The sequence below is a fragment of the Podarcis liolepis genome (assembly GCF_965112155.1).
Source record: "Podarcis liolepis genome assembly, chromosome: 6".
In the NCBI taxonomy this organism is placed as follows: domain Eukaryota; kingdom Metazoa; phylum Chordata; class Lepidosauria; order Squamata; family Lacertidae; genus Podarcis; species Podarcis liolepis.
This window is the reverse complement of record NC_139559.1, coordinates 7,191,715-7,215,665: the sequence shown is the minus strand read 5'-3', so window position 1 is coordinate 7,215,665 and position 23,951 is coordinate 7,191,715.

Genomic DNA, 23,951 nt, shown 5'->3' with positions numbered 1-23,951 from the left:
ATATGAAGGAAATAAGCAGCTATCCTATCTTTAAAAGACATCTGAAGACAGCCCTGTTTAGGGAAGTTTTTAGTATTTAATGCTGTACTGTTTTTAACATTTGATTGGGAGCCGCCCAGAGTGGCTGGGGAAACTCAGCCAGATGGGCGGGGTATAAATAATAAATTGTTGTTGTTGTTGTTGTTTGCTGCATTCAGTCCAAACTGTCTACATATTCTAATAAATTCTCCAAGATTCTCCCACCCACACACCCATATACCCACACACCCATATTGTTTGGGTGCTTTCAGACTGATATTTTATTGCAGTGTATACTGTAACATGTCCCTGGCACAATAATAGTGTGCTAGTGGTAGTTTTATTCTGCTTTAACTTGTTTGCAATGCTGCCCCGATGCTATCACATCATTGCACCCAGAGGGGTTACAGTGCAACAAAAAATAAACCAGAACATTTATGGTATGAAAAGTTAATGGGTTTTCAGCAGGACGTTGTGGGATGCGCCCTGACTGGAAGTGAAACTGTGTGAGTTCCCTGAAACGGTTGCAGCAGCAAACAGTATTGGCATGGCGTGTGACTGCTCTGATAGCATCCTGAACACCAATGACTGTGAAATAGAAAGGAGGTCTAGGGGGATGCTTTTTCATTTCCTCAAGATGCCTTGTGCCTTGTCATTTTTGGCAACGGCTCCCAGCAGCCCACCTGCCAAATTGGACTTATCTGCCCCCTAATGCTGCAGAGCAGGAGATGGTGTTTGATAATGATATATTTAAGAAGGGAGTGACGGCAGGCAGCAGAATTCTGGGTGATTGTCACACAGTTGGTAATAGCATCATTAGACACGACTCAGCCGGCATTAACTATGTTTGCCTGTTCAGGCAGATAAAGATGTCTTTTGCTGTCTTCTGATTTGTTCATAAACAGCCTGTGCGCAGTTATTTTCTTGCGGATCTATATTTATTGTATAGCAGTAATTACGAGGAGATACATTTGGAGGAAATTTCCATGCCAGGACCTGTTGCAGCGAGTGGAGCCTCTGTCCTCCTCAGCCAGCCACACCCGATGGTGCTGAAGAATAGGAGCTCATCGTAAGAACTCCAATAGCAGACGTTGCAGGTTCACCAATGGCATTTCTGTGTAGTCCTTGCCAAAGATCATAGAATTATTGAGTTCTGTGGGGTATTGGGGAAGCGTTTGTACCTGTCGGCATGCAGAGGGCCCGGAGGCCAGCTGGCTAGCCCTGGCTGGGCTGTCTCCTTCCAGCCGTCCAGCTGCGAAGACCATCACTTCTGCTCTGATGTAAATCAGCGACCCGGGCTTACTCAGCCAGGGCACTCTATCAGCAGCCTGAACTGTGCACACAGAATAGGCGTGAGGCTTGTGGAAGCATACTACAACTACAGATTTATTAATCATAAATTAGGACAAAGAAACATGTCATCTCGCTCTTTGTCTTCTCAGAGAGAAAGAAAAGCAAAAGCTATACACACAATGGAAGTTTCCAGCAAACTGTGCTGGTATGTAAACAGACATGTGACATGCATCAGTTCCATGTCTGCAACTAAAGTTGGAATGGAATTTCCCAACAGTGCCATCCCCTTGATCATGTTGTCCTCTCTTTTCTGAACCTTTTCCAGCTCTACAATATGTCCCTGAGCTTGGACAGTTACTCTTACTTTCTTGGGTGCAGAGAGCTGTGTGTGCCGAAACTTCAGGATATTGTGCCTTGCCTAGAAAGAGCAGGACAAGTGAGAAACAGCACAGACCCATGCTTTCTAGGCACAAGAAAAGCACAAGTCTGCACAAGCCCCTAACCTTTCTCTAAATGCTACAACCTTTCCTCATGGGTGAGTTGCAGGCAGTGGCGTAGCGTGGGTTGTCAGCACCCGGGGCAAGACAAGTAATTTGCGCCCCCTAACCCGGGGCAAGGCAAGTAATTTGCGCCCCCTAACCCCTAACCTGCCGCCGCTGCCAGCTTCTTCTTGCTGCTGCCTGGTCTGGTCTGGTGTGGTTCTCTCCCACGCTCAGCGCTGCGCTGGGCATCCACTGCACTGTCCCACCCCCAGATAGTCCCTCGCTCTCTCTCCACACCGCATGCCTGGCACCCCCCCCCCTCCACAGTGGGCGGCGACCCGGAGGCTTGGATCGGATTCGCACAGCCAGCACTGCAGTGAGAGAGAGAGAGTGAGCCAGGTAGGGGCAGAGAGCTGAGAGTGCGAGCGCGCCCCCCCCCAGATGTTGCGCCCGGTGCGGCTGGCCCCCCCCTGCACCTACCACGCTATGCCACTGGTTGCAGGCCCTCCAATTGTCCCTATTTTCCTGGGACAGTCCCGGATTTACAGAAGCCACACCAATTTCTGATTTGATCCCAGAATGTCCCGCTTTTCATGAGAATGTCCCAATTTTCACCAGAGAAATGCTGGCGAGTATGGAGTTATGTGAGCCCCAAGCCAAGGAGATAAGTAACTATACAACCTTTAGAAGACATCTGAAGACAGACCAGTATAGTGAAGTTTGTTAAAAAATATATTCAGTGGTTTATTATGTTTTTATATATGTTGGAAGCCACTCAGAGTGGCTGGGGCAACCCAGTCAGATGGGCAGGGTATAAATGAAAAAAAAAATATTATTATTATGGAATAGGACACCCGTATTTTCATGGGAGAAAAGTTGGAGGGTATGGAGTTGTTCCATCCCCTTTCAACAGGCTGCTGGATTAGGTGAGCTTCAGTCAAGCCCTCCATCTCTTCTTAATTCTTCTCCCTTTTCTTTGCGTCTTTCTTCTCCCAATTAGCAAAGGGGACTGCAAATTGCTAAGCTGTCAGCACGCCCATTATTCCCCGAATGTAAACATTAATTTCTAATCGGGGAAACCACTGAGAAACGTACAGCACCAGGAACTTCTTTTTGTTCAGCTGTTGAGTCACCTTCGTGGAAGTCTGTAATTTGGAACAGTGTACCACCCAGTAAGAACAAGCTTTGCTTTATCAGCCACGATCGCCTTCACACACGCATTCCAAGTGCGGGTTGCAACTTCTCGGCAGGGAAGAACGCAGCTCGTCTCAACTGGAGAAAAGAAAATCTTCTAGCCGGGGAGATATAGTTATCTGTTGTGCTGATTGCATACAGCTTTATGATAATGATTTGAGGCGTCTTTGGCTGTTTCCAGGAGACAAAAGCTCATTGGCATATGGTTTTATTTCTCTGGAGGCATCCCGAGGTTCTTTGCATAATAAAAGTTCCACGGTGGAATGAATAATATATCCCCTCAGGAAAATGGCAAAGCCGTCTCCAGCACTGGAAAGACTGCTGGGATGTTACACCAGCAGTCTGTGCATTGACAGGAGTACCCTGAAAGGGCTACTTCCAGGCAGAAGATGATTTTGGGATTGGTGTTCCTCATATGTGCAAGGTTGTTGTGGTTGTTGTTGTTTGCAGTGTTCACAAGTCACTAAGGGCTCGTTCTGTTTCCCCTGTGCTTTCTAGACATGGGTCGGTGTGAGGAATGAGCCAGCTCCAAGCGAAGGTTTGCAGCCAACTGCAAAAAGCAGCCAGGAACAGAGAGGCTTGGATGTTAGCCAGGCAGGGGAGAGCTGGCAGCTTCAGACTCTGGCTCTTCCTGACCTTGACGGGCCGGCTGATAAGGCAGTAGCTGAGAGCAGGCTAGAACACAGCCAACTCTCACAGGAAGAGGTTGAAGCTGACCCACTAAGTACGAGGAGTCGGTGAATGGGAGGGCTGCTAGATAGGAAGCAAAACAAGAGAGGTAAGGGTCGTAAGTTCAATTTCTTCTGTCAATGCCTGAAACACTCTTCAGAAGTGTCATCTTGAGTAATGATGCTGGAGGCTTTGTTAGAGCTGCCCGGAGCTATCTGTTTTTGTAATAAATCCTCCTTTTTAATTACCTACACTCACTGTGTTATCAAGCTGGGAAACTGGACTCCTGACAGTCGGAGAGGTTTTCCATCTGCCCTGCCTCTTTCTCCAGGAACCCCCTCTGTTTACTGCTGATTCATACCCAATGTCGACTGGATTTTCTGCGGATTGTCATGTGTTCTGATTCAGCTGTAAACAGCAGGTTTTCCAGGGGGAAACATCAGCGCAGCATGTGGGAATTTCCAGCAGCAGCAAGAGAGCAGCAGTAGCCAGCTCGCCAGCTCAAGTGCAAAGCAGGGAAAACCTTTGTTAGCAACTTCCTGTTTGCTTTGTTATTGCTCCCCCCGAAACACTGGACCTTCCTGGAGGACACTGGAGTCACCCACCATGGATTTACAACAGCTCTCCTTGACATCAGACTTCTGGGTGCAGTGGGGAGCTTAAAGGGGGGAAATTGTTGGTTTGATTTGAAATGTTTTTGGGACTGTGGGGTAGTTGAAGTTCTCTTTAATTTTGTTTATTTGCTAATTAGTGGCTCTGAGTATTGCTTTGTTTATTATTTGGGTATGGTGTGTGTGTGTGTGTGTGTGTGTGTGTGTGTGTGTGTGTGTGTGTGTGTTATGCTCAGTGGTGTAACACTGGAAAATGTCGATCACTTCTCCTACCTAGGCAGTTATCTTTCCACAAGGACCGACACTGATGCTGAAATCCAGCATCGTCTGAGTTCTGCGAGCGCAGCTTTCTCATGATTGAATCACAGAGTGTTTGAGGACCGGGGCATTCGCAGGGAAACCAAAATGCTTGTTTACAAAGCTTTTGTACTACCAACCTTACTGTATGCTTGTGAAACAAGGACCACTTACAAACGCCATCTCCAACTTTTTGAAAGATTCCATCAACAGTGTCCCCCCAAAAATCTTACTCATCACTTGGGAAAACAGGCGAACTAATGTCAGTGTACTAGAAGAAGCAAAGATCACCAGCAATGATTCTTCAACATCAACTTCGTTGGTCTGGTCATGTTGTGTGGATGCCTGATGATTGTCTTCCAAAGCAACTACTCTATTCCAAACTTAAAAATGGAAAGTGTAATGGTGGTGGTCAACAAAAGAGGTTTAAAGACTCTCTCAAGGCAAATCTTAAAAAAATGCAGTATAAACACCAACACTGTATAAACACCAACAATTGGGAAGCACTGGCCTGCGAGCACTCTAGTTGGGGAACAGCCTTTACTAAAGGTGTCATGGGCTTTGAAGACACTCGAACTCAGAACTCAAGGGAGAAATGTGCTAAGAGGGAGGCACGCTTGGCAAATCCACACTGTGATCAACTCCCACCTGGGAACCAATGTCCCCACTGTGGAAGGATGTGTGGGTCCAGAACTGGCCTCCACAGTCACTTATGGACTCCCTGTTAAGACTGTGTTTATGGAAGACAATCTTACTTAGCTATGAGTGATTGCCAAAGAAGAATGTTATGTTGTGTTGTGTTGTGTTGTGTTGTGTTGTGTTGTGTTGTGTTGTGTTGTGTTGTGATGTTGTGATGTTGTGATGTTGTGATGTTGTTATGTTTTTATGTTTTATGTTTTATGTTTTATGTTTTATGTTTTATGTTTTGTTGTTATGTTGTACAAAATAGTATTATATTATTCCCCCCACTTACTCCATTATGGTAATATGTACTATATAACTTTTTCTTTTCTTTTCTGTAAGTTGCTTGGAGACCTTCTGGTGACAAGTGACTAATAAACCTAAGAAATGAATGAAATAAAAATGAAATGTTGGACTAGATGGGCTACTGGTCTCATTCAGCAGTCATAAGAACTCTATGTTCTTATGACATTACGGGCATCAAAAATTCAGTCTGTAAACACACACACATTAATTCCAGACTTACCCTTTCCAGGGGGAATCTATTAAGCTTTTTTGTTTTTGTAACACAACCTGTTGCCACCCATGTATAATACCTCGTTTCTGTGGTGCAGTGGGTCCATGCATCTGGTCAGTACCCAGAAGATAAGTTGTTTGAGCCCACCCAGCAATGGCTGTGGACAGGATTCCTGCACTGCATGGGGGTAAGGCTAGATGACCCTTGGGATCCCTCCCAAATCTACAATTCAATTATTCTATTATTATTATTATTATTATTATTATTATTATTATTATTATTATTATTCCCCATTGGTTTTAATGTATGTATTAGTTTTTTTTGTAAAGTCACTTTGTGTTACCTGTGACTAATAAATCTAAAAAATAATAATAATGGAATACTTCTCCCCCTGCCATCTATTGGAAATTTGACAGGTATGAGGGTGTAATTGGTTAATCAAAAGATTTGCATGCATATGTGAATTGTCCATTACTTGCCTGTGCCTTTTAGCTAAGCATTAACCAAGAACATGGCGAATGCATCACCCAAATTAGTGTTGTACTGAAAATATCTTTCATTTAAAAAATAAATAAATAAAATAAAGAAGCCTTTCTCGACCTTGGGTTCCCAGATGTTGTTGAACTGCCAGTCCCATCATCCCTGATTGTTTACCCTTTTGGCTATGAATGTTGGGAGTTGTAGTCCAGCGAAAAGATTGAGGAAGGCTGCTATAAAGCATCAACACACAGCTTTAAACAGTCATGGGAACTATTAAGGGCGCTGAGAGGTGTACGGAGGCCCTTATTCCCCTCACTATTCCCAGAATGGCTCAACAGTCAATCCATCTTTCCAGAGAACTTTGGGAACTGTAGTTCTGTGCACAGAATAGGGGTCTCTTAACAACACCTTTCATGCACTATACTTCCCAGGATTCTTTGCAGGTAGCCATGATGGCTTAAAAGTGATCTGATACCAAGCTTTGAATGCATAGTGTGCAGATGGAGCCTGAGAAAGCCACTTCCGAGCTAGGGAGGAGGTGGGGTTGTGGGCTTCCTGCCCCTCCCCACACACGCGGGGGCTGGCTTTCAGCCCCCGCGATACCAGGGGAATCCTCGGATGCGTTATCCCCCTGGCCAGCCAATCGGCTGGCTCGGGAGGCGTGGCCTGTCCTATTTAGGGCTGGCGCAGCCAAAGATTTCCCTCTTTCCCGCGCCTCAGCTGATCAGGTTTTCCCTCTCCTCCCACCCATTAGGCTAGGCTCTCTGACTTTACTATGGACTTTGGTTGGTCGCCATTGAGGGGCCTGGTAGGAATTTTTCCAATTGGCAGATTGGCACCAGCCACTTGGTTTCCGCCTACCTCGTAGCAAACCGTCACAACTCCCGGTATGGGTGGTTAGGCATTGGTAGGGGTATTGTTATGCAGATGAAGGGGGAAGGAAGTGCTATCACCTTCACCCAAAACAAGGAAGTGCCATCACCTTCCCCCCAATGGTCAAAGGCCTGGAAACGATGCCTTATGAGGAACGGCTAAGGGAGCTGGGCATGTTTAGCCTGGAGAAGAGGAGGTTAAGGGGTGATATGATAGCCATGTTCAAATATATAAAAGGATGTCATATAGAGGAGGGAGAAAGGTTGTTTTCTGCTGCTCCAGAGAAGCGGACACGGAGCAATGGATCCAAACTACAAGAAAGAAGATTCCACCTAAACATTAGGAAGAACTTCCTGACAGTAAGAGCTGTTTGACAGTGGAATTTGCTGCCAAGGAGTGTGGTGGAGTCTCCTACTTTGGAGGTCTTTAAGCAGAGGCTTGACAACCATATGTCAGGAGTGCTCTGATGGTGTTTCCTGCTTGGCAGGGGGTTGGACTCGATGGCCCTTGTGGTCTCTTCCAACTCTATGATTCTATGAAAGGGTAGTCCGGTAAAGGATTCCGAGGGGCGTGGCCTTGTCCTAAGCCTATGGAGGTGTGGGCCCATGGCACGCCCCCAAGCGGTGATCCCGGGGGAGCTCCTAGTTGATGTGCATCAGTGGGACTCCCCCTTCTGGTGGTTAACCCTTACTGGTCTTCAAGCAAGCGGGCTGAAGCCAGTTAGTTGATAGGACCATTGCCTAAGCCAATACCGCTCAATTCCTGTAATCAATAAAGTTGTGACCTAATTTGACCCATTAACTCAAATTCTTATGTCTCGTGTCTTTATTTCTGAGCGGGAACTCGCCACGCAAGAGAAACTGCATTTGAAAACTACAACTAATCCAGAATGCGGCAGCTAGTCTGGTGACTGGGAGCGGCCGCTGAGACCACATAACACCGGTCTTGAAAGATCTACATTAGCTCCCAGCACGTTTCCGAGCACAATTCAAAGTGTTGGTGCTGACCTTTAATGCCCAAAACGGCCTCGGTCCAGTATACCTGAAGGAGCGTCTCCACCCCCATCATTCTGCCCGGACACTGAGGTCAAGCGCTGAGGGCCTTCTGGTGGTTCCCTCACTGCAAGAAGCCAAGTTACAGGGAACCAGGCAGAGGGCCTTCTAGGTAGCGGCACCCTCCCTGTGGAACGCCCTTCCATCGGATGTCAAAAAGAAGAACAACTACCAGACTTTTAGAAGACATCTGAACGCATCCCTGTTCAGGGAAGCTTTCAACGTTTAACAGACCACCATATTTTAATATTTTGTTGGAAGCCGCCCAGGGTGGCTGAGGAGACCCAGCCCGATGGGTGGGGTATAAATAATAAATTATTATTATATTTATAGTATTATTATTATTACCGAAGGGGAGAGAAAACCTAATCTCATGGAGGCTGTTTCACGGTTTTCATTGAGCTTATCTTACTTTCAAAGTGGTCAAGGGGTGTTTTGTGATTTTCCTTTCTTTCATTCATTTCATTCTTTCATTCTCTGGTGACTCCCTATCACATTCTGGGTGGCCTGAACTTCCTGAAACCCTTATGATGTCTTCAGCTGGTAAAAACATAGGAAGAGTCTGCAGGATCGGGCCAATGGCAAATCTAGTCCAGCATCCTGCTCTCACAGTGGCCAACCAGATCATAGAATCATAGAATCATAGAGTTGGAAGAGGCCACAAGGGCCATCGAGTCCAACCCCCTGCCAGGCAAGAAACACCATCAGAGCACTCCTGACATATGGTTGTCAAGCCTCTGCTTAAAGACCTCCAAAGTAGGAGACTCCACCACACTCCTTGGCAGCAAATTCCACTGCCGAACAGCTCTTACTGTCAGGAAGTTCTTCCTAATGTTTAGGTGGAATCTTCTTTCTTGTAGTTTGGATCCATTGCTCCGTGTCCGCTTCTCTGGAGCAGCAGAAAACGACCTTTCTCCCTCCTCTATGTGACATCCTTTTATATATTTGAACATGGCTATCATATCACCCCTTAACCTCCTCTTCTCCAGACTAAACATGCCCAGCTCCCTTAGCCGTTCCTCATAAGGCATCGTTTCCAGGCCTTTGACCATTTTGGTTGCCCTCCTCTGGACACGTTCCAGTTTGTCAGTGTCCTTCTTGAATTGTGGTGCCCAGAACTGGACAGATGCCTGTTAGATGCACACAAGCAGGATCTGAGCACAAGAGTCCTCTCCCTTCCTGTGTTTTCCAACAACTGGTATTCAGAAGCCTTACTGCCTCCAACTGTGGAGCCACCGATAGCCCATGAATTTGTCCAATCCCCTTGCAAAGCCATCTAGGTTGGCAGCCATCACTGCCTCCTGTGGGAACGATACAATACGATAATCTTTATTGTCATTGTCCCATACAGAACAACGAAATTGAAAAAATCTACATCAGACATTCAAAACCCAACAAGCCTGCTATCCCAGCTATCCCAGCCTGGTTAACCCCCTAAAAACTCTAATACCCCATAATTAAATGCAATATACTCCCATAGAGAATAGCTTACACTGCATTTAAAACCAAATTCGCATTTGGGTAGAAACTGTTTCTCAGGCGGCTAGTCCTAGTCTTTATAACACTGTACCTTCTTCCAGAGAGGGACATGGCTGGCGCTGTGGGTTAAACCACAGAGCCTAGAGCTTGCCGATCAGAAGGTCGGTGGTTCGAATCCCCACAACGGGGTGAGCTCCCGTTGCTCGGTCCCTGCTCCTGCCAACCTAGCAGTTCAAAAGCATGTCAAAGTGCAAGTAGATAAATAGGTACCACTCTGGCGGGAAGGTAAACGGCGTTTCCGTGCGCTGCTCTGGTTCACCAGAAGCGGCTTAGTCATGCTGGCCATATGACCCGGAAGCTGTATGCCAGCTCCCTCGGTGTGCTGGTCCAGTGGGGAGATTACCGTGGGGCGAGGTCCAGGACCTGAGTTGAGGGTCGGCAGACAGTCCTCCACGGGCGAAGCGGGGTCCGCAGCGAGAAGCCGGGCAAGGACAGGAACTCTGGGGGAACAGGACTGGATGCTGGCCGAAACAGCTCTTCAACGACTTTGCTCTCGCAACCTGGGACCGGGCTGACTGGCCTTTATCTTCTCTGAGGCCAGGGGCGGTCCCGGCCCCCAGGAGGCCCACCTCTCCTGGCCTTAAGGCGAGCACTCCTCCTGGGAGAAACCAGTTCCCTTCACCTCTCTGCCCTTCGCCTCTGCAGTTCAGGAGAGGCTGAAGGGTTACTGGACCCAGGGGGAGACTCACCTGTAGGCACTGAGTCCTCAACCACCTCTGGAGCCAGAGTGGATTCACCTGGTGCCTGCTCCTGAGGATCCGGCACAGGTGCAGGTGCTTCAGATCCAAGGCCCTGCCCCAGTTCAGCCGGCCCTGGAGGTGGGGACTCCTGTGCAGGCTGGGATTCCTCCGGTTCAGCCTCTGAATCGGATTCCCAGGCCATCACACTCGGCCAATAAAGCGAGATGAGTGCCGCAACCCCAGAGTCGGCCACGACTGGACCTAATGGTCAGGGGTCCCTTTACCTTTACCTTACCTTCTTCCAGAAGGCAGAAGCTGAAAGAGATCATTTCCAGGGTGCGCACTATCCTGTACTATCTCTGCAGCTTTCTTATGGCATCTCGAAGCATAGATTTGATCCAAAGTGGGAAGAGTGCACCCAGTTATTCTCTCCGCAGTCTTTACAACCTTGGACAGCATTGTTTTTCCCCTGACCGTGCAGCTCCGAAACCACACACACAGACCATAAGTTAATACACTCTCAACAGTACGAGTTCCATAGTATAACTATGAACTGAGTGAAGAAGCCCTTTCTTTTGTCTGTCCTTAATCTGCCTTCAGCAAGCGTCTTTCTCTCCCTCTGCCCCCCTGCTATCAAACTGCAGGTTTTCCTTGAAGAGTTGCTGGGGCTACTGAGATGTTGCGCATGAAACACTTAGAGAACTTTCAAGGGGCAAGCAAATGCCAAGCGCTCTTCTTAAGTTTTCCATTTCCAGCATTTGAACTCTCCGTTTCGGTACGACGTGAACAATCCAGGAACCTGATGGCCCCCTCATCTTTCCCTCCTGCAACCTCGATACTACGAGCCAACAAATCAATTTCTCCTTCCTCCGCGGGAGATTGCTGTCTTGCTCTCTCCCATGTAATTAACGGATCTCGCCCACGGAGACTTCATGAGGGCGGTTGATCCATGCGGCCTCCTCCTCGCAATCTCCGGCAGCGCCAAGGCAACGGCCAACGTGAAGATTCAAACAAACAAACAAAAACACTTCTCTGAAGATGCTCCTTCATTCCTTTCCACCATGATGTCTGGATGGTCAAGCTGCAGTTCAAGGGATAAGAGAAGATGGCCCCCAGGGCAAGCAGACTGAGTCATCCACTAGCCCACGGCCACCGAATGACGAAACAAGCCTGCATTGTTGGAATAATAATAATAATAATAATAATAATAATAATAATAATAATTTTTTATACCCCACCCATCTGGCTGGGTTTCCCAACAGAATATTAAAAACACAATAGAAGATCAAACATTGAAAACTTCCCCAAACAGGGCTGCCTTCAGATGTCTTATAAAAGTCAGATGGTTGTTTATCTCCTTGACATCTGATGGGAGGGCGTTCCACAGGGCAGGCACCACTACCGAGAAGCCCCTCTTCCTGGTTCCTTGTAACTTCGCTTCTCGCAGTGAGGGACCCACCAGAAGGCCCTCAGAGGTGGACCTCAGTGTCTGGGCTGAACGATGGGGGTGGAGACGCTCCTTCAGGAAATATCTCCAGCTTACTGCCTGCTATTTGGGCATACTTCCTCAGCATAGAAATCCACATATCAGAGCACTGGTCTGTCTAGCAGCTCTCTAGGGTTATAGGCTGGGAACATCCCAAGCCTTCCCTGGAAATGCTACTGGGTGTGGAACCTGAAACCTCTCTCGTGAAAATCAGCTGCTCCACCCCATAGCATTTCACTGCACATGTCACTGTGGAAATAGATCCATAGAAGGGACCACAAGGGTCATCTAGTCCAACCCCCAGCAATGCAGAAATCTTTCACTCAACCTGGGACTCGAACCCACAACTCTGAGATTAAGAGTCTCATGCTCTACCTTCTGAGCTGTCTCCGCAGCCAATGAACAGAATTGCACCTTAAAGTAGATGCTATCTGAAGAATCTGTCATACATGTGTGTGAGAGAGAGATCTTCTGTCACTTTACCCTAGTACAGTGGTACCTCAGGTTACAGACGCTTCAGGATACAATCGCTTCAGCTTACAGACTCCGCTAACCCAGAAATAGTACCTCGGGTTAAGAACTTTGCTTCAAGATGAGAACAGAAATCGCATGGCCGCAGTGCAGCGGCAGCAGGAGGCCCCATTAGCTAAAGTGGTGCTTCAGGTTAAGAACAGTTTCAGGTTAAGAATGGACCTCCGGAATGAATTACCGTATATTTCACTCTATAAGACGCACCAGACCACAAGACGCACCTAGTTTTTGGAGGAGGAAAACAAGAAAAAATAATATTCTGAATCTCAGAAGCCAGAACAGCAAGAGGGATCCCTGCACAGCGATCCCTCTTGCTGTTCTGGCTTCTGGGATAGCTGTGCAGCCTGTATTCGCTCCACAAGACGCACACACATTTCCCCTTACTTTTTGGGAGGGAAAAAGTGAGTCTTATAGAGCAAAAAATATGGTAAGTACTTAACCCGAGGTACCACTGTATATGTATTATTGTACACATTTCATAGCCGGCGAACTTCATTACAAAATTCAGAGAAATACAAATTTCAAAAGATAGCCATACTTTGGTTCACATATTGCTTCAGAAAGTGCAGATTAGACAAGTTCACCTTTAAATGAGGACTGAATTTACTTTTTCTCCCCCTTTCCTGTGGGGCCCAGAAGGGATCAGGATTTAGATGGATCAGCAAAAAATCAGATGCACTGAAGAATTTCCCACCAAAGCATGGAGTGAGTGGTGGGGTAGATACAACCAATCTATGTGAAGCTGGGAAAGATCATCAGGGGGTTTGGGCTGGGTGTTCACCAGTATGTGGATGGTACTCAACTCCATCTCTCGTTTAAATCAGAACCAGTGAAGGCAGTTAAGATCCTGTGTGAGTGTCTGGAGGTGGTTGGAAGATGGATGGTGGCTAACAGATTGAGAATGAATCCTGACAAATCAGAAGTACTCTTTCTGGGAGATAGGGGGTGGGCAGGTCTGGGGTACTCCTTGGTCCTGAATGGGGTAACTGTGCCCCTGAAGGACCAGGTGTGCAGCCTGGGAGTCATTTTGGACTCATAGCTGTTCATGGAGGTGCAGGTCTATTCTGTGTCCAGGGCAACTGTCTACCAAGCAAAGACACTACCTTCTTCTGCACTGTCAGACCAGAGTGGTACATGCTTTGGTTATCTCCTGCTTGGACTACTGCAATGCACAAAGGCTACCTTTGAAGGTGATTCAGAAACTACAACTAATCCAGAATGTGGCAGCCAGACTGGTGACTGGGAACAGCTACTGGGACCATATAACACCACTCCTAAAGGATCTATACTCGTTCCCAGTACGTTTCTGAGCACAATCCATTTTGGATGTGAGTAACCTCTGGCTAAGGGAGATTTATCATGGTTCCATTTCCACCTTAATAAAGACCTGCATCTTTCCTTTCCTTTCCTTTCCTTTCCTTTCCTTTCCTTTCCTTTCCTTTCCTTTCCTTTCCTTTCCTTTTTAACCTGATATTTGGACAGCTGCCCAGCTGACTGAGACCATAGAAGCAGCAGAAATAAACAGTCCATCAATCACAGTCCCCATTTGCCTTCTACATTTTTATTGTACTTTTCCCTCTGGTCCCCTGTTCAACATGACACTGTTGCTCCCTGATCTACTGGTGCCAGTGTGGCTGAATTATTTTCCCCAAGGTGGGAAGTGCCGACTGTTCACCGAAAAGAAAGGAGGAAGGTGGGGGGGGGGTTGGTCCATGCTGCTTATGAGCCCTGGAGGTGGTACATTGCTAGGAAACAAGAAAGAGGTGTTAAAATCATATTCACTGCAGCCCTCCAGAATCTGCAAATTCTCTCAGAGAGATGAGCATGATAATCTCAGCCGTATCCATCATTTGCTTCAAGTGGTTATGCGGTGCCGCTATCACCCATGCCGTTTAGCGGGGCTGTAAATATAACCTCCTTTGATGAGGCACAGGAACGGGCTGGGTGCAAAATGCAGGCAGGAAAGTAAATAGATCCCTTGGAAAAGATGTGGGCGAGTGGAAACCCTCTGCCCCTAATCAGTCAAGGCACTGTTGCAAATTACAAAGACAAATGCTCTGCTATCAGGGCAGAAAAATACAGCTGTTGCTAGATGTTCCAATCCTCCTCTTTACTGAAAGTATATCAGGAACAGATCATAGAATCGTAGAATTGTTGAGCTGGAAGGGAAGATGAGGGTCATCTAGTCCAACTCACTGCAATACAGGAAACTTTTGCCAATAATAATAATAATAATAATAATAATAATAATAATAATAATTTATTTATACCCCGCCCATCTGGCTGTCTCCCCAGCCACTCTGGGCAGCTCCCAATCAAGTGTTAAAAACAATACAGCATTAAGTATTAAAAACTTCCCTAAACAGGGCTGCCTTCAGATGTCTTCTAAAAGTCAGATAGTTGTTTATCTGTTTGACATCGGATGGGAGGGTGTTCCACAGGGCGGGTGCCACTACCGAGAAGGCCCTCTGTCTGGTTCCCTGTAACCTCACTGCTAATGCTATTCTAAGCTGCATCAACAAAAGTCTAGTGTCTGGATCAAGGGAAGTAATATTACAGTTCTATTCTGCCTTAGTCAGACCACATCTAGAGTATTGTATCCACTTCTAGGTGCCACAATTTAAGAAGGGTGTTGACAAGGTGGAACACGTGCAGAGGAGGGTGACTAAGATGATCAAGGTCTGGAAACCAAGCCTGATGAGGAACAGTTGAGGGAGCTTGGTATGTTTGTCCTGAATCAGAGGAGACTGAGAAGAGATATGACAACCTTCTTCAAATATCTCAAGGGTTGCCACATGGAAGATGGAGCAAGATTGTTTTCTCCTGCTCTGGAGGGTAGGGCCCAGATGAAATGCTTCAAGTTACATGGAAGGAGATTCTGACTAAACATCAGGAAGACCTTCCTGATGGTAAGAGCTGTTTGACAATGGAACAGTCATCCTTTGCAGGGGGTGACTCTCCTTCCTTGGAGGTTTTCAAACAGAGGTTCACTGGCCATCTTTTAATTGAGATTCCTGCATTGCAGAAATGGGCGGGGTATAAATAAATTATTATTATTATTATTATTATTACAGGGGGTTGGACTAGATGGCCCTTGGTCCCCCTTTCAACCCTACAGTTCTATGCCCCCCCGACTGTCTTCCCACAGGTGTGATAGATCATTGATTGTTTGAATGTTCTTCCACAACGTCATCAGCAACCAAACCCGCTCATAGAAAGACATTGTCTCAGGGATAATCTTTCTCCCTAACATATTACTTTTCTGTGTGCAGAAAGGAAGGGTTTTCTGTGGGAGAGCATTCAAATGTGAAACAGCCCAGCTGTGAGCTGAAATGATGGTTTCAGTACCAAGGACAGAGCACAAAGAATCAGGATTCCAGAATGTTGCCTGACATAGAATCCTAGAATCCTAGAATTGCAGAGTTGGAATAATAATAATAAAATTATTTATACCCTGCCCTCTCCAGCTCCGGGCGGCTAATACCAGTAAAATTACAGTAAAAACATAATGGGGGGGGGGGCGGAAACCAATTTAAAATACAGGTTAAAATGCAATTTAAAATGCAGCCTCATTTTAAAAGTAGCCCATAGATCAAGACCATAAGGGGAGGGAAACATAAGGGTCAGACAGAGTCCAAACCAAAGTCCAGGCGGAACAGCTCTGTCTTGCAGGCCCTGTGGAAAGATGTCAAGTCCCGCAGGGCCCTAGTCTCTTGTGACAGAGCGTTCCACCAAGTCGGGGCCGGTACTAAAAAGGCCCTGGCCCTAGTTGCGACCATTCTAACCACCTCAAGGATGATCTAGTCCAAGTCTCTGCAATATGCAGCTGTTCCATATGGGAATCGAACCTGCAACCTTACTGTTATCAGTATCACACTTTAACCAACTGAGCTATCCATAAGGGTGTTCTAGGAATGGGTGGAATGAATGGGGAGGCATTTTTAATATGACCACCCAATCAGCAGTGTACAGACCAATTCTGAAATGTTTTCATGACACTCCCAGCCAGGCCAATTCACAGCCTCACGCCATTCTGAGAGTCATCCTTCTAAGATTATACTGTAATAATAATAATTAGGAATGCATTGCAATGATCATTGCAGATCTCCACATGTCGCCTTTTCAGCTGGAGCTACTGTTTTCTGCGAACGCAGGTGATTTGGAGCGCTCCAATATCTTCTTTCAGAGTGAACAAATTGTGTTTTCCTTGAAGTTCCATGATATGTAACAGAACTTACAATAATTTTATTATTTACACCCTGACCATCTGGCTCGGTTTCCCCAGCCACTCTGGGCAGCTTAGAGCATATTTAAAAACCTAGTTAAACATCAAGCATTAAAAACTTCCTGATACAGGGCTGCCTTCAGATGTCTGTAACTTTGCTTCTCGCAGGGAGGGAACCGCCAGAAGGCCCTCGGCGCTGGACCTCAGTGTCCAGGCTGGCTGATGGGGGTGGAGATGCTCCTTCAGGTATACAGGGTCAAGGCCATTGAGGGTTTTAAAGGTCCGCACCAACACTTTGAATTGTGCTCAGAAATATACCGTATTTTTCCCTCTATAAGACGCACTTTTTCCCTCCTAAAAAGTAAGGGGAAATGTGTGTGCGTCTTATGGAACGAATGCAGGCTGTGCAGCTATCCCAGAAGCCAGAACAGCAAGAGGGATCACTACGCAGTGATCCTTCTTGCTGTTCTGGCTTCTGGGATTCAAAATATTTTTTTTCCTTGTTTTCCTCCTCCAAAAACTAGGTGCGTCTTATGGAGCGAATAATACAGCACTTGCACCCCATTCTCTTGAAATGGAAGCACCTTGTGTTTTCAGTGTTCCTAAGCTCTTAGCTTTGGAGTGTATGGACCTCCCACCCACTTTCTCCAGAAACAGACAGAGGAAGAATCCTGCACAGGAGCTCTCTATAAGCATGAGATTGTAAATATATTCTTCTCGGTTATATGCTCGTGAAAGTAAAGTTCTTTTGAACATAAAGAGTCTAGGCATTGTGAACTCTGAGAATGCCTCTTGTTTGCTTGGATGGAGGTAATGTGGCCCTCAGAAGGTTGTGCAGCACTGAATGTGGCCCCTGGCCTGAAAAAGGTTCCCTTCGCCAACCTAAACCTTCCCTTCGCAACTCTTCCTGTGCTCCCTGAAAATGTTGCATGCTCTATGCCCACAGCAGGTTTGTAATTATGCATATATATGAGATGTATTTGTATTCAGAGCCATATATACTTTTGTGTAATCCTACAAGAAGCTGCTAGGCTGGTGGGTGGATAAGCGTAGGAGTGATTTGTTATGCCTGGCAGCCAGCAAAGCACATCCCGCTGGTGGGCGGATAATGACGCTTGGGGGCAGGCATAACTAACGGCCACCTGAATCATCTACCCATCACTCCGGCATCCTCCCGAGGGCCTGAAATATGGAGGCTGGCAGACCTCAGGCAGTGAAGTCTTATGCTAAACATGCTCTTTCCTATTTTATTTTTATTATTATTTCTTTTAAAAAATAGTGAACGCCTGGTCCTTCTTGAAGAAGCAGATCAAAGCACTGCCATTTCATTGGCAGAAAGCTGTTTGACATGGCAAAGCCTGTTTACACGCAGTCAGCTGCCTGCCTGCCTCTAGAGCAGCGGTTCTCAACCTGTGGGTTGTTGGACTACAACTCCCATCATCCCTGACCATGTTGTTGGCGGATGATGGGAGCCGGAGTCCAACAATCTCTGAAGAGCACCCGGTTGAGGAGGTGAGCCTGGATAATGAATTCTGTTTCTTGGGCTTCTGAAACCTCCTCTTCCCAGTCCCACCACCACTCCCTGGTCTCTGAGCCGCCTTCTTCCCTGAAGCGTGGTGTAGTGGTTAAGAGCGGTGGACTCGTAATCTGGTGAACCGGGTTCGCATCCCCGCTCCTCCACATGCAGCTGCTGGGTGACCTTGGGCCAGTCACACTTCTCTGAAGTCTCTCAGCCTCACCTCACAGAGTGTTTGTTGTGGGGGAGGAAGGGAAAGGAGAAGGTTAGCCGCTTTGAGACTCCTTAAGGCAGTGGTTCTCAATCTGTAGGTCCCCAGATGTTGGACTACAACTCCCATCACCCCTGAGCTCTGGCCTTGCTAACTAGGGGTGATGGGAGTTGTAGTTCAACAACATCTGGGGACCCACAGGTTGAGAAAGGCTGATCTAGAGCATTTCTGCAAATCCCCAAGAGCCTGCTGGAATTCCGTGGACAGGATCCCATGGCTCTTTTGTTTTGCTGTGCCTAAGACCTTTGCTGTGCATGATACAGCACTGCATGTGACAACTTCCAAAAGACAGTGGGTGGTGTCAGGGAACTGCCATCAGAGGCAAGAGGAGAGGTAAGACGCTCCAATGATGCAGGGGGGGGGACTAGCAAGGAGAGAGAGAGAGCTTCCGCTGGGGAAGGAAATCCAGGGGACACCAGGGAGGAAGGGGAGGCTGAGAGTACTGCGGAGGGGAGGCTCCGAGACTCTTCCAGTGAGATCAGCGGAAAGAGCACAGGACCTCCGCTTGGCACGCCCATGCTGCGCAGAAGGCTTCCGCGCAGAGAATCTAGGAGGAGACTGGGCGTCAAAGAATTTCTGTGTTGGAGGAAGTTTAGGAGACGCCCACTCACGGATTCTGCTAGTGACTAAGACAGTCGCGTTGTAAGGGCTGTCAAACCAGGGAAAGGTTTAGCTATACGACTAGCTTGGAGCAGTTTGCAGTTTACGCACAAGCAACCCCAATTCCCATTACAGGTGGGCATGCCCATACACAACCTCACTGAAATCTACCCACTGCAGCCCCTCACCCGCACCCTAAAATCTCTTCCAGAGGGTTGGGGGAGCCTCCGCAGCAGATTTTTTTCCAGGAAGGCGAGCGTGGAGAGAGGAGAGGATGAGGAAGTCCTGTTGCATGGGTGAGGCACTGCTCACTCAGCACTGGAGACAAGCCTGTAACTTTAAGGATTTGTCCTTGAGCTTGCTTTATTTTTCCTCCTCCCTCCCACCCTCCTTTCCTTGTATGTCACAGTTTCTTATGCTGTAAACCAGAAGGCCGGGTCCATTCTGATACTGATTTCTGTAAGCCACCCTGTAAGCATACTGTCACGGGCTCAGGGGCTGAGCCACAGGGGAAGGAGGAGATGGAGAGCGAAGGGGAACAATCTGAGGGGAGCTCAGGAGGGTATGCCAGTGATCAGAGAGATTCCATGAGTCTCTCCAGCGAATCAGAGGATTCCCAGAAGGGGGCCCCCAGAGGCAGGGCAAGGGGGGTCAGTGGGGAGTCTCCAAGCGGCAGCTGGAAATCAGGGGTAGCTTCCCCACCAGAGCGTAGTGGGGGGGAAGAAGACCAAGGATTAAAACAAGAGCCTCCTGCAGGAGGAGAGAGTGAGGCTGGACTGACCACGCCTCCGTCAGAGAGTGGAGGGGCGGAGGGAAGAGCAGGTCCGGCCAGCCTCCCTGAAGGAGAAAGCAGTGAGGGGAGCAGTGTAGCCGTTAGGAGGAAAGTAGGCGGCTGGGCGCGTGCGCCAAGTTCAAATGTGGAGGTGCGCGGGCCAGCAGAAAACCAGGATTGGGAGCCAGGTCCTAAAGCCCACCGGAAGGGTGGGGAGGAGTCAGAAGAATCCGCCTCCGAAGAAAGTAGGAAAGAGGTAACCCCAGAGGACAGGAGGACCCGGAGGAGAAAGGAGCAGAAGGAGGAGAGGAAGAGGTGGAGCAAAGCTCGGGTCTTGAACTGGTGCAGGGGGGGGAGGAGTCAGACGGAGCTTCGCCGGTCTAAGGACTCAGACGTAGCGCTGCGCGCCATGGGTGTCAAACCAACAATGAACCACAATAAAGACTTTTGTTTATAAAGAGCAACTGGCGTTGGTCCTCTGTGAGCTAGGACCTGAGGCAGCGCTGACACATACCTTTACCTTTATTCCCATCTGATACTTCAGAGCTGCCAGTGTACCTGAGAAAGCAGTGGCTCGTCTTTGGGAGGAGAAGTCTAAGTCATTCATTTGTGACTTCCGGAATGCCCACCTGAATTTCAATTCTGAGGCTCTGAGAAAGGTTTCAGAACCAGGGAAGCTGATTTACGCTTGCTAGCTGTGCACCTGAGGGAAATGTCAGATCCTCTTGTAAAGGATGTTTTCCCTCCCGCCTTTCCAAATAGCCGCAGCTTAATCTCACATCACCTTCAAAGGTAAAGTACTTAATTTCTGCAGTGTTCGCACTGCCTCTTCTGTAGGGATTAAAGCACCCCTGTTCTACTTTGATTTGCCCCCATGCAGAGAAGGAAAGAAGCAGCTTTCTCACATTTTTTTACACCAAGAAAGGAGAAGTGGAAGCAAAACCAGAGCGCTTCTCTCTGCAGATGGCTGAAGCCTGTCCCTTTGATTCCCACTCCACACATACTTCCAGCACATTGTAATTCACAGTTTCTCACACATGGGTACTTATCAACAAGACTAAATGGGTTTTGCAGTGTATATCCAAATCTTATTCCACATCACATATGCATTGCTTTAGGACACAGAAAACTATAGATCACATGCCCCCCAGTAGAAAGCATCGTTTCGATGTTGGGAGTTGGTCAGGCAGGCCTGTAAGTGAACTTTCCTGCTGCAGATCTGGCCCCCATGCAATCCGCAGGAGCATCTATTTCCCAGTTGGGCAAAGGCCCTCTTGGCTGTGCCACAATCTGGATTGGCAGTGTCAGGAATGAGTTGTGAGTGCTAGCGGAGATAAGAGTCCGGGAATCCAGCCTTATTTACAGAGATTTATTGCTATTTACAGTCAGCGTTGAAAGTCTGTTCCAGTCATGGCGAGTGGGTTGCCTCGACTAAATTTGCTTTTGTTTTTCCCCAGCATAACCACTTCCAAAGCCCAACCCCCCTCTTTTCTCTCTTCCAAGATTGGCTTGGCCCCGGAAGTGCACCCCCCCCCCTCAGATTCATTGCCTCCTGACAGGTTTTCGTCACCTTCCTCATCCGAGGAAGAACAACTACTAATTAGTGGGGATAAAAAAATTCCTTCCAGTAGCACCTTAAAGACCAACTAAGTTAGTTCTTGGTATGAGCTTTCGTGTGCATGCACACTTCTTCAGATACACTGAAACAGAAGTTGCCAGATCCTTCTATATAGTGAGAAGGTGGGGAGGGGTATTACTCAGAAGGGTGGTGGGAATGGGAGATTGGCAGATAGCTGAGATGAGCCTGTTGACGACTCTTAACGACTGCAATAGGTCTTACAGGAAAAGGCAAGGGGTGAGAAGGTGAGAAATGGCTTAGTCATGTATAATGAGATAAGAATCCAATGTCTTAATTAGTGGGGGTTTGTCTCGATACATTCCCATTCTCTCCCCCTTCTCTGCCTCCCATTCCCTGACAGGCGGCAATCAGTGGCAGGGCCTTCTCTGTGGTGGTCCTCCACTGGGAACGCCACCAAGAGCAAATGATGTTGATATTTCAAAGTTTGTTAAAGATATAACTCTGCACTCGAGCCTTTTGTGGTGTTTAATATCAGGAATTAATTAATGTTACTATTGGGTAATCAGTTGCTATTGTTGTTGTTGTTGTTGTTGTTGTTTCATTTATGTACTGCTTAATGCCAAGCCAGCTTCTAAGTGGTTTACAAAATACAAAAACCAAGGACACAACACCAATAAAATAAACAGTAATAATGTAAAATGCACTATGATTAAATTATAAATGTTCATAATTAAAACATGCAATAAAACCATCACATCGAAACAGCACTGCAATTGAAACTGGAGACTAACTAATGTTTTTAAACAACAGGTTTTATATGATGACGATTTTACTGTTCAACCATTTTCTTAGTATTTTAGTTTGCACACACTGCCTTGAGAAGGCTTGAAATAAGCAGCATATAAATATTTTTATAAATAAATCTCCCTTCACAAATCGGAGGATCAAGGGGGCTAGAAACAGAGGTGGAAAGCAAACCCCAATTTGAGCTTGACTGAGACGCACAGGTTTACCACTACAGTAAAACTCAGCTCCAGTGAATTAATTAAGTTGTTTACATGGCTAGGTTGATACTTTCCACTAAGTGAACATGATCTGATGAAGTTGCTGTTTGTATGTGCTCCCCAAAGACATCTCTACTGAATAGTTTATGAGGCTGGTTTTATTCAGAGTGTTAACTCTTAAGGCAAAATAAGAGCCCCTCACTTTTTTGTTGTTGTTAAAGCAACATGAATTTTGCAAAGTAGGTTCACAGGACAATGTTTGATCAGAGTACATCATTTGGACACAGAGAGGATAAATTGAGGTCACAGAGGCGCAGACTGCAGTTCTCCTGTAACCAGGTACAACTGGGTGAAAGCAGGGATGTGAGAGAACTCAGACAAAAATGGAAAGGTGAAAAGAAATTGGTGGTGTTTGCTTATTTGTTTCATGTCCAGAATTGAAATTGATCCAACAAATGCAATCGGTACTAGCTGTTGTTGCTTTCAGTCTGCAGGCAATACGTAATTGATTACACTTGCATTGTGTTTCCTTTGCACTGAAATGAATGGGATGGAATAATGTACAGTGGTACCTCGGGTTAAGTACTTAATTCGTTCCGGAGGTGCGTTCTTAACCTGAAACTGTTCTTAACCTGAAGCACCACTTTAGCTAATAGGGCCTCCCGCTGCCACCGCGCCGCCTGTTCTCATCCTGAAGCAAAGTTCTTAACCCGAGGTACTATTTCTGGGTTAGCGGAGTCTGTAACCTGAAGCGTCTGTAACCCAAGGTACCACTGTAATGACAATATAATAGGCAGTGGCGTAGCAAGCTCAGTGTGCTGGTCCCGAGGGTTAACCGTGCGGTGAGGTCTGAGTCCAGTCCAAGGTCACGGTATGGAGGCTGTCCGTCAAAGCTGAAGCTGGGTCCAAGGCAGGGAGTCGGGTGAGGTCAGGAACTCTGGCAGGAGAGCAGGACAGGGTGCAGGCAGGAACAGGCTACCAACAATGTTGCTCCCGCAACCTGGGACTGGGCTAGCTGGCTTTTATCTGCCCCGAGGCATAGGGCGGCCCCGGTCCACAGGCGACTCGCCTCTCCTGGCCTGGAGGCGAGCACTCCTCCTGTGGGAACTTAGTTCCCTCCGCCTCTCTGCCCTGAGCCTCTGCAGCTCAGGAGAGGCTGGAGGGTTACTGGACCCAGCTGGTTCTGGAGGCGGGGACTCCTGTGAAGGCTGGGATTCCTCAGGTTCAGCTTCCGAGTCTGAAACCCAGGCCATCACAGTCATGTGGTACCTGGTGCAGAAAATTTCTTGTCACCACCACCCCCCCCCACACACACACACAGTGAATTATATTTTTATGCCTGCAAAAATGGTTTGACTTTATCTCACAGATGTTGAGTGCCGCAGAGCATTTTGTCACCGCCCTTGAGGGGACACCCGGGGCACACCGCACCCACTGCACCCACCTTGCTCCACCCCTGATAATAGGACCTGCCCCCTTTGTATGATGTACTTCCTGGATCCAAATGAGGTGAGGGAACGCTCCAATACCATGAAACGACATGATCAGCAGATGCTGAAGCTAAAAGAACTTCCTTGGCTG